This window comes from Macaca nemestrina, chromosome 20 (genome assembly GCF_043159975.1).
Source record: "Macaca nemestrina isolate mMacNem1 chromosome 20, mMacNem.hap1, whole genome shotgun sequence".
Taxonomy (NCBI): Eukaryota; Metazoa; Chordata; class Mammalia; order Primates; family Cercopithecidae; genus Macaca; species Macaca nemestrina.
The window spans coordinates 45,832,216-45,841,487 of record NC_092144.1 but is presented as its reverse complement, the minus strand read 5'-3'; the positions used below and the strand labels follow the sequence as shown (position 1 = coordinate 45,841,487).

The 9,272-nt window shown below is 46.0% G+C and overlaps 1 protein-coding gene across 2 annotated transcripts in view; it reads left to right on the top strand.

Moving 5' to 3' along the window:
• Positions 1-9,272, top strand: part of LOC105495467 (ZFP14 zinc finger protein) — a 182,257-nt gene that overhangs the window by 15,229 nt on the left and 157,756 nt on the right. The gene's annotated exons all lie outside the window — the stretch shown is intronic.

Below are 9,272 nucleotides of genomic sequence, written 5' to 3'. Positions count from 1 at the left end.
CTTCTTTGATGAGTATAAACCTCACTTGCTCCCAGATTTGCTTCTTTGAGAGTTTTCATATTGTTAGCTCATTTTTCTATAGGATTATTTATCTTTTTGCCTCCCTTTTTCTTTTCTTGAGTTAAGGTCTGGCTGTATCGCCCAGGCTGGAGTATTGTGGCACAATCTTGGCTCACTGCAACCTCCACCACCCAGGCTCAAGCCATCCTCCCACCTCAGCTTCCCAAGTAGCTGGGACTATGGGCCTGCGCCACCATGCCTGGCTATAGTTTTCTTTTCTTGTTTTTTTTTTTTTTTTTTGAGACAGAGTCTCACACTGTTGCCCAGTCTGGAGTGCAATGGCGCGATCTTCGCTCACTGCAACCGCTGCCTCCTGGGTTCAAGCGATTCTCCTGCCTCAGCCTCCCGAGCAGCTGGGACTACAGGCGCACACCACCATGCCCAGCTAATTTTTGTATTTTTAGTAGAGACGGGGTTTCACAATGTTAGCCAGGATGGTCTCAATCTCTTGACTTCATGATCCGCCCACCTCGGCCTCCCAAAGTGCTGGGATTACAGGCATGAGCCACCGGTGCCCGCCCTAGTTTTCTGGTTTTTGTAGACAGGGCTCATCATGTTGCCCAGGCTAGTCTTGAAATTCTGAGCTCAAGTGATCCACCTACTTTGGCCTCCTGAAGTACTGGAATTACGGCGTGAGCCATCGCACCTGGCCATTTTATATTAGTGTATTTTTAATATAAAAGCTAAATATTTAGACAAATAATTGCCTTTTATTTATAGCCAATTTGGTCACACGCAAAATTGATTGCATAAATTTATCCTTCATGAATTTTATAGTTACACGTAGTTAGGCATGAGCGAGGCAGGTGAGGGCTCTCTGCCCACCCGCTAGGAATGTCAGGTAATGGTTTGGCAGTTTTGACATTGCCTCTTGGAAAATGATAATTCTGCCAGGCGCAGTGGCTCATGCCTGTAATCCCAGCACTTTGGGAGGCCAAGACAGGCAAATCATTTGAGGTCAGGAGTTCAAGACCACCCTGACCAACATGATGAAACTTTGTCTCTGCTAAAAATACAAAAATTAGCCAGGCATGGTGGCGTACGCCTGTAGTCCCAGCTACTCGGGAGGCTGAGACAGGAGCATCGCTTGAACCCGGGAGGCAGAGGTTGCAGTGAGCTGAGATCATACCATGGCACTCCAGCCTAGGTGACAGAGCAAAACTCCGTCTTAAAAAAAAAAAAAGAAAAAATGAGAATTCCAAGGAGGGACAATCTCCTGATGGTCCACACCTGTTAACATTAAACGTGTTAACTGAATGCAGGCCCAGAGAAAAGCAGCTTCTTGGCCATGTGTGTGAAGAGACAAAATGGTGACATGACCTACCAGGGGCACATGCCACCAGAAAAAGGAAAAAAGCCTCAGATGGGCATGTGCATAACTCCCTAAACATGTTGCATGTGCCTAATTCCAAAGGGTAAGGAAAGCACTGTGCATTTGGTGAGCCCACCCTAAAGGAAGAATCATGGGAAAGAGGTGAGTCTATAAAGTCCTAGGATCAAGGTTAAAGTCTTTTTTTTTTTTGAGATGAAGTCTTGCTCTGTTGCCCAGGCTGGAGTGCAGTGGTGTGATCTCGGCTCACTGCAACCTCCACCTCCCAGGTTCAAGTGATTGTCCTGCCTCAGCCTCCTGAGTAGCTGGGATTACAGGTGCATGCCACCGCATCCAGCTAATTTTTGTATTTTTAGTAGAGACGGGGTTTCACCTTATTGGCCAGGATGGTCTCGATCTCCTGACCTCATGATCCACCCTCCTTCGCCTCCCAAAGTGCTGGGATTACAGGTGTGAGCCACTGCACCCAGCCAAAGACTCCTTTTTTGGGGGGAGGGGGGAGGGGTCTTTTCTCTCTTGGACCTTCAGGCATATGTTTGGCTCTCTTCCAAGTGAATTTTCCTTTCTTTACTGTTCTAAAGCCTTTTAAAATAAACTTCCACTTGTGCTCTGAAACTTGCCTCAGTCTCTTTTTCTGCTTCCCCTCAGTTGAATTCTTTCTTCTGAGAAGTCACGGGCTGAAGTTGCTGTGGACTCCTATGAATATGCCACTGGTAATGGGGTAATTCAGATATCTGTCACCACTAACTTTATCACAACTTATTCAGACCTTTGACAACGTGCTTTGACTTTCTGCTTTGTCCTGTGCTTTCTGTAAGAAAAAAAAAATCGGCCGGGTGCGGTGGCTCAAGCCTGTAATCCCAGCACTTTGGGAGGCCGAGACGGGCAGATCACGAGGTCAGGAGATCGAGACCATCCTGGTTAACACGGTGAAACCCCGTCTCTACTAAAAAATACAAAAAACTAGCTGGCCGAGGTGGCGGACGCCTGTAGTCCCAGCTACTCGGGAGGCGGAGGCAGGAGAATGGCGTGAACCCGGGAGGCGGAGCTTGCAGTGAGCTGAGATCCGGCCACTGCACTCCAGCCTGGGTGACAGCGCGAGACTCCGTCTCAAAAAAAAAAAAAAAAAAAAAAAAAAATCACTTTAGGGACCAATATTTATCACATAAGATTCATTCTCATACAAAGTTATTCTCTTTTGCTTTTAACTTGCCTTACCAAAAATGTATCTTCATATTAATAACTTTCTTCACATCTCTCTGTCCTATTGGTTCTTTTCCTTTTTTTTTTTTTTGAGATGGAGTCTCACTCTGTCTGCCAGGCTGGAGTGCAGTGGCACCATCTTGGCTCACTTCAACCTTCTCCTCCCAGGTTCAAGCAATTCTCTTGAACCTCAGCCTCCCGAGTAGCTGGGACTACAGGTGCCCACCACCACACCCAGCTAATTTTTGTATTTTTAGTAGAGACAGGGGTTTCACCATGTTAGCAAGGCTGGTCTTGAACTCCTGACCTCGTGATCCACCCGCCTCCCAAAGTGCTGGGATTACAAGCGTGAGCCACCAAACCTGGCCTATTTAGAGTTTTTATAAAATTTAAAATGCCAAAACCAAACATTTATGTTCAGCAATTTGTATTTCGGTACCAACCAAGACATTTAGTGTCTATTAATTAAGTAACATAATGGTAAGATGTCAAATTACATGAAAAGTCTTTTTATGTCTACCCCATTTACATTTACCTAATTGATTTTTTTTTTTTTTTTTTTTTTTTTTTTTACGACAGCGTCTCACTCTGTCACCCAGGCTGGAGTGCAGTGGCACGATCTCGGCTCACTGCAAGCTCCGCCTCCTGGGTTCACACCATTCTCCTGCCTCAGCCTCCCAAGTAGCTGGACTACAGGTGCCCACCACCACCATCACCATGTTAGCCAGGATGGTCTCAATCTGACCTCATGATCCGCCCACCTCAGCCTCCCAAAGTGCTGGGATTATAGGCGTGAGCCACCATGCCTGGCCCTAATTGATTTATTTTTAACAATTATACTGAAATTCTGAAAACTGAGCTATTAGACAAAGTCACTATTTGAAGTTATTCATGTATCTGATGTGTGATCAATATCGACAATATATAGAAAATTCCTAATACTCAACAAGAAAGCAAACAACGAGACCAAAAGGGTAAATGAATTAAATAGCCATTTATCCAAATAAGTTTTTTGTTTGTTTGTTTGTTTGTTTGTTTTTTGAAACAGAGTCTGGCTCTGTCACCCAGGCTAGAGTGCAGCGGCACAATCTTGGCTCACTGCAACCTCTGCTTCCAGGGTTCAAGCAACTCTCTGACTCAGCCTCCTGAGTAACTGGGATTACAGGTGCATACCACCATGCACGGCTAATTTTTATGTTTTTAGTAGAGATGAGGATTTGCCATGTTGGTCAGGCTGGTCTCGAACTCCTGACCTCAGGTGATCCACCTGCCTCAGCCTCCCAAAATGTTGGAATTACAGGCACGAGCCACTGCAACCGGCCCAAGATTTTTTCATGCGCCAGTGCTTACTGGCTTCATGCTTACTGGCGCATGAAAAAATCTCAACATCATTAGGAATATGCAAATCAAAACTAAAATGAGATTACCAACTCACCCATTAGGATGGCTATTAAACAAAATACAGAAAATAACAAGTGTTTAAGGATAAAAAGAAATAGGAACCTGGCCTGGTGCGGTGGCTCACACCTGTAATCCTAGCACTTTGGAAGGCCAAGACAAGCAGATTGCCTGAGCTCAGGAGTTCGAGACCTGCCTGGGCAACATGGTGAAATCCTGTCTCTACTAAAATACAAGAAAATTAGCCACTGCACACCAGCCTGGGCAACAGAGCAAGACTCTGTCTCCAAAAAAAAAAAAAAGAAATGGGAACTCTTATGCCCTATTGATGAGGGTGTAAAGTGGTACAGCCACTGTGGAAAAAATTAGAGTAGTTCCTCAAAAAAATTAAATATATAGCACTTTGGGAGGCTGAGGCAAGGGGATCTCTTGAGCACAGGAGTTTGAGACCAGTCTGGGCAACCTCTACAAAAAATATAAAAATTAGCTGGCTGTGGTGGCATGCACCTGTACTTTATGCCCCTAAGTTGAAATTTTTTTTTTATTTTTTTGAGATGGAGTTTTGCTCTTGTTGCCGAGGCTAGAGTGCAGTGGCATGATTCTCCTGCCTTAGCCTCCCGAGTAGCTGGGATTACAGGCATATACCACCACGCTTGGCTAATTTTGTATTTTTAGTAGAGATAGCACTTCTCCATGTTGGTCAGGCTGGTCTTGAGCTCCTGACCTCCCGACCTTAGATGATCCACCCGCCTCAGCCTCCCAAAGTGCTGGGATTACAGGCATGAGCCACCACGCCCAGCCAGACATTTTGAGTCTTGCTCTGTCGCCTAGGCTGGAGTGCAGTGGTGAGATACCAGCTCACTGCAACCTCCGCCTCCCGGGTTCAAGTGATTCTCCTGCCTCAGCCTCCTAAGTAGCTGGGATTACAGGCACCTGCCACCACACCCAGCTAATTTTTGCATTTTTGGTAGAGACGTGTTTCACCATGTTGGCCAGGCTGGTCTTGAACTCCTGATCTCACGTGATCCACCCGCCTCAGTCTCCCAAAGTGCTGGGATTACAGGCATGAGCCACCGCTCCCTGAAGTCTTGATAATGTCATGATAATGTTAGCAGTGGCACAGATCCAAGTTATCCCAAGTTACCAGCAGCGTATTCATATCAGTCCACAGCAACTTCAGCCCTTGCCTCAGAAGGCTGCTCAGGAGGCCGAGGTGGGAGGATTGCTTGAACCCTAGAGGTCAAGGCTGCAGTGAGCTGTGGTCTCACCACTGCACTCCTGCCTGGGCAACAGAGAGAGACCCTGTCTCCAAAAAAAAGAGAAAAACATTAAACCTACAACTACCATCTGATTCAACAATTCCATTTCTGAGTATATACTTAAAAGAATTGAAAGAAGGGACTCAAACACTCATGTTTATAGCAGCGTTATTCATAATACCAAAAACATGGAGGCAACCCCAGTGTCTACAGATAGATGAATGGGTAAGCAAAATGTGGTATATACATACAGTGGAATATTATTAGGCCTTAAAAATGAAGGACATTCTGCAACAGGCTACAATGTGGATGAACTTTGAGCACATAATGCTAAGTGATATGGCCGGGCGCGGTGGCTCAAGCCTGTAATCCCAGCACTTTGGGAGGCCGAGACGGGCGGATCACGAGGTCAGGAGATCGAGACCATCCTGGCTAACACGGTGAAACCCCGTCTCTACTAAAAAATACAAAAAACTAGCCGGGCGAGGTGGCGGGTGCCTGTAGTCCCAGCTACTCGGGAGGCTGAGGCAGGAGAATGGCGTAAACCCGGGAGGCGGAGCTTGCAGTGAGCTGAGATCCGGCCACTGCACTCCAGCCTGGACCACAAAGCGAGACTCCGTCTCAAAAAAAAAAAAAAATGCTAAGTGATATATTCCAGTCACAAAAAGATAAATACTAAATGATTCCACTTATACAAGGTACTTAAAGTAGTCAAACTCATAAAGACAGTAGAATTACAGTTTTTAGCAGAAAAGAAGAATGGGGAGTTAATTGTTTAATGGGTATAGATTTTCATTATGACAGGATGAAAAGAATTATAAAGACGTGGTGGTGACAGCTGCACAACATTATGAATGTATTTAATACCACTGAACAGTACACCTTAAAATGTCTAAGATGAGGGCCAGGCGCAGTGGCTCACGCCTGTATTCCCAGCACTATTCCCAGCACTTTGGGAGGCTGAGGTGGGCTAATCACAAGGTCAAGGGTGCGAGACCAGCCTGGCTAACATAGTGAAATGCCGTCTCTACTAAAAGTACAAAAAAAAAAAAAAAATAGCCGGTTGTGGTGGTGGGCGCCTGTAATACCAGCTACGTGGGAGGCTGAGGCAGAAAAATCGCTTGAACCCAGGAGTCGGAGGTTGCAATGAGCCAAAATCATGCCACTGCACTCCAGCCTGGGTGACAATGTGAGACTCGTCTCAAAAAATTTTGAAAAAAGTGCTGGGCGCGGTGGCTCACGCCTGTAATCCCAGCACTTTGGGAGGCCAAGACGGGTGGATCACAAGGTCAGGAGATGGAGACCATCCTGGCCAACATGGTGAAACCCCGTCTCTACTAAAAATACAAAAAATTAGCCAGGTGTGGTGGCGGGCACCTGTAGTCTCAGCTACTCGGGAGGCTGAGGCAGGAGAATGGCTTGAACCCAGGAGGCGAAGCTTGTAGTAAGCTGAGATTGTGCCATTGCACTCCAGCCTGAGCGACACAGTGAGACTCCATCTCAAAAAAAAAAAAAGGTCTAAGACGGCAAATTTATTTTATGTGTCTTTTGCCACAGAAGGGGTTTCCCAGAACACTCCTCCAGTTGCTGCTTGACAGGCTTCTAACCAGCCTACATCTAACCGGATATAGACCCTTGGGAGTCTAAATGGAAGTTTGGCACTTTCCAAGTCTCCCCCGGCTCACTCCATGTCTACAGATTCTTTCTTAAAAAAAAAAAAAAAAAAAACTATTTCCACACATAGAGTGCCCCAGTTTTCACAGCTCCCAACTAAGAGACTCCATCCTAAACCATCTAAAATTGGGAACTGAAAGGATTTGGCATTCACTAGTCTCTCTAGAACACAGAACGAACAGGTGGGTTGTTTGTTTGTTTTTTGGTGTTTTTTTGTTTTTGTTTTTGTTTTTGTTTTTGAGATGGAGTTTCGCTCTTGTTGCCCAGGCTGGAGTGCAACGATGCGATCTGGGCTTGCCGTAATCTCTGCCTCCCGAGTTCAAGCAATTCTCCTGTCTCAGGCTCCTGAGTAGCTGGGATTACAGGCATGTGCCACCACAGCCAGCTAATTTTGTATTTTTAGTAGCGACAAGGTTTCTCCATGTTGGTCAGGCTGGTCTCAAACTCCCAACCTCAGGTAATCTGCCCGCCCCAGCCTCCCAAAGTGCTGGGATTACAGGTGTGAGCCACCGCCACTGGCCAAGAGGTGGTTTTAAACTGATACACGAACCCTGCCATTGTTTACATATCAGGACCAGTGCAGCGAATGGTCTAAAGTGCACACCTCTCAGTTTCTCTCTGGAAGTGTCTGTCTGCACACTTTTTCAGCTGTGGTTTGAGAATCTATCCTGCACCTGGAAACTAATGGGGTAGAAAAGCAATAGACCTATGGGAGCCTGAACAGGAGCTTAGGCATTTCCTGTGCTTTTCCCCCTCAGTTTGCTTGAGCAATAAAGCCAGGTATGTAGATGCTCCCTGAAGGAGCATTGAGTGCCATAACTTCTACAGCTCCCTCCCAAGGTGTTGCCTCTATAACCACCTAGCTCTGTAAGTTGATTGAGCTCAGCGTTTCTGAGCCTCCCTAGACCACAGAAAACAAAGATGTGGACATTCAATGACGCCACGTCCAGCAGAGGATCAGAGGATGCAATTTGAAGGAGAGTGCAGGCATTTGCTACAGATACACTCCCTGACTTAATGCAGGGAGACTTGGAGATAAACTCCTCTCAGCTTCACCCTGAGGACAAAATGAAGTGGAAGACAAATCTAACGCCCCAATCTTTCCAGCTACATTTAGAGGGACTGGCTTCTATCTTACCTGACTCAGAGGACTGCCAGGTCTTGGCACATCCTAATCTCCTAGGGGTCACTAAAAACAGAGACTGCAGTTTGGACAAACACAAAAATGTGAGAGGCACCTTACATATATTGATTAGGCTCTTCTATGTAAGGCCAGTGTGAAAAACTGAGTGAAAAGGCCGGGCGCGGTGGCTCAAGCCTGTAATCCCAGCACTTTGGGAGGCCGAGGCGGGCGGATCACAAGGTCAGGAGATCGAGACCACAGTGAAACCCCGTCTCTACTAAAAATACAAAAATTAGCCGGGCGCGGTGGCGGGCGCCTGTAGTCCCAGCTACTCAGGAGGCTGAGGCAGGAGAATGGCGGGAACCCGGGAGGTGGAGCTTGCAGTGAGCCGAGATCGCGCCACTGCACTCCAGCCTGGGCAACAGCGTGAGACTCCGTCTCAAAAAAAAAAAAAAAAAAAAAAGAAAAACTGAGTGAGACTGTTTTCTTATTAATACACAGAAACCAACACAGAGATACAAGGAAAATGAAGAAACAGGGAAATATGTTCCAAATAATAGAACAAAATTAATTTCCAGAAACCAACCCTACTGAAATGGAGATAATGCGATTTACCCAACAGGCAATTCAAAAGAATCATCACAAAGATGCTCACCAAGGTGAGGAAAGCAATGCATGAACAACCTTGAGAATTTCAATAAGCAGAAAGTATAAAAAAGTACCAAACAGAAATCTTAGGGATGGCCAGGTAGGGAGGCTCATGCCTGTAATCCCAGCACTTTGGGAAGCCCAAGCAGGTGGATCACCTGAGGTAAGGAGTTTGAGACCAGCCTGGCCAACATGGTGAAACCCCATCTCTACTAAAAATACAAAAAATTAGCTGGGCATGGTGACTTGCACCTGTAATCCCAGTTACTTGGGAAGCTGAGCAGAATTGCTTGAACCCGGAGGCAGAGGTTGCACTGAGCCAAGATCATGCCATTGCACTCCAGCCTAGGTGACAGAGCAAGACTCTGAGAAAGAAAGAAAGAAGGAAAGAAAGAAAAGAAAGAAAGAAAGAAAGAAAGAAAGAAAGAAAGAAAGAAAGAAAAGAAAGAAAAGAAAGAAAAGAAAGAAAAGAAAGAAAAGAAAGAAAAGAAAGAAAAGAAAGAAAAGAAGGAAGGAAGGAAGGAAGGGGAAGAAGGGAAGGAAAGAAAAGGGGAAGGGAAGGGGGGAGGAAGGAAAG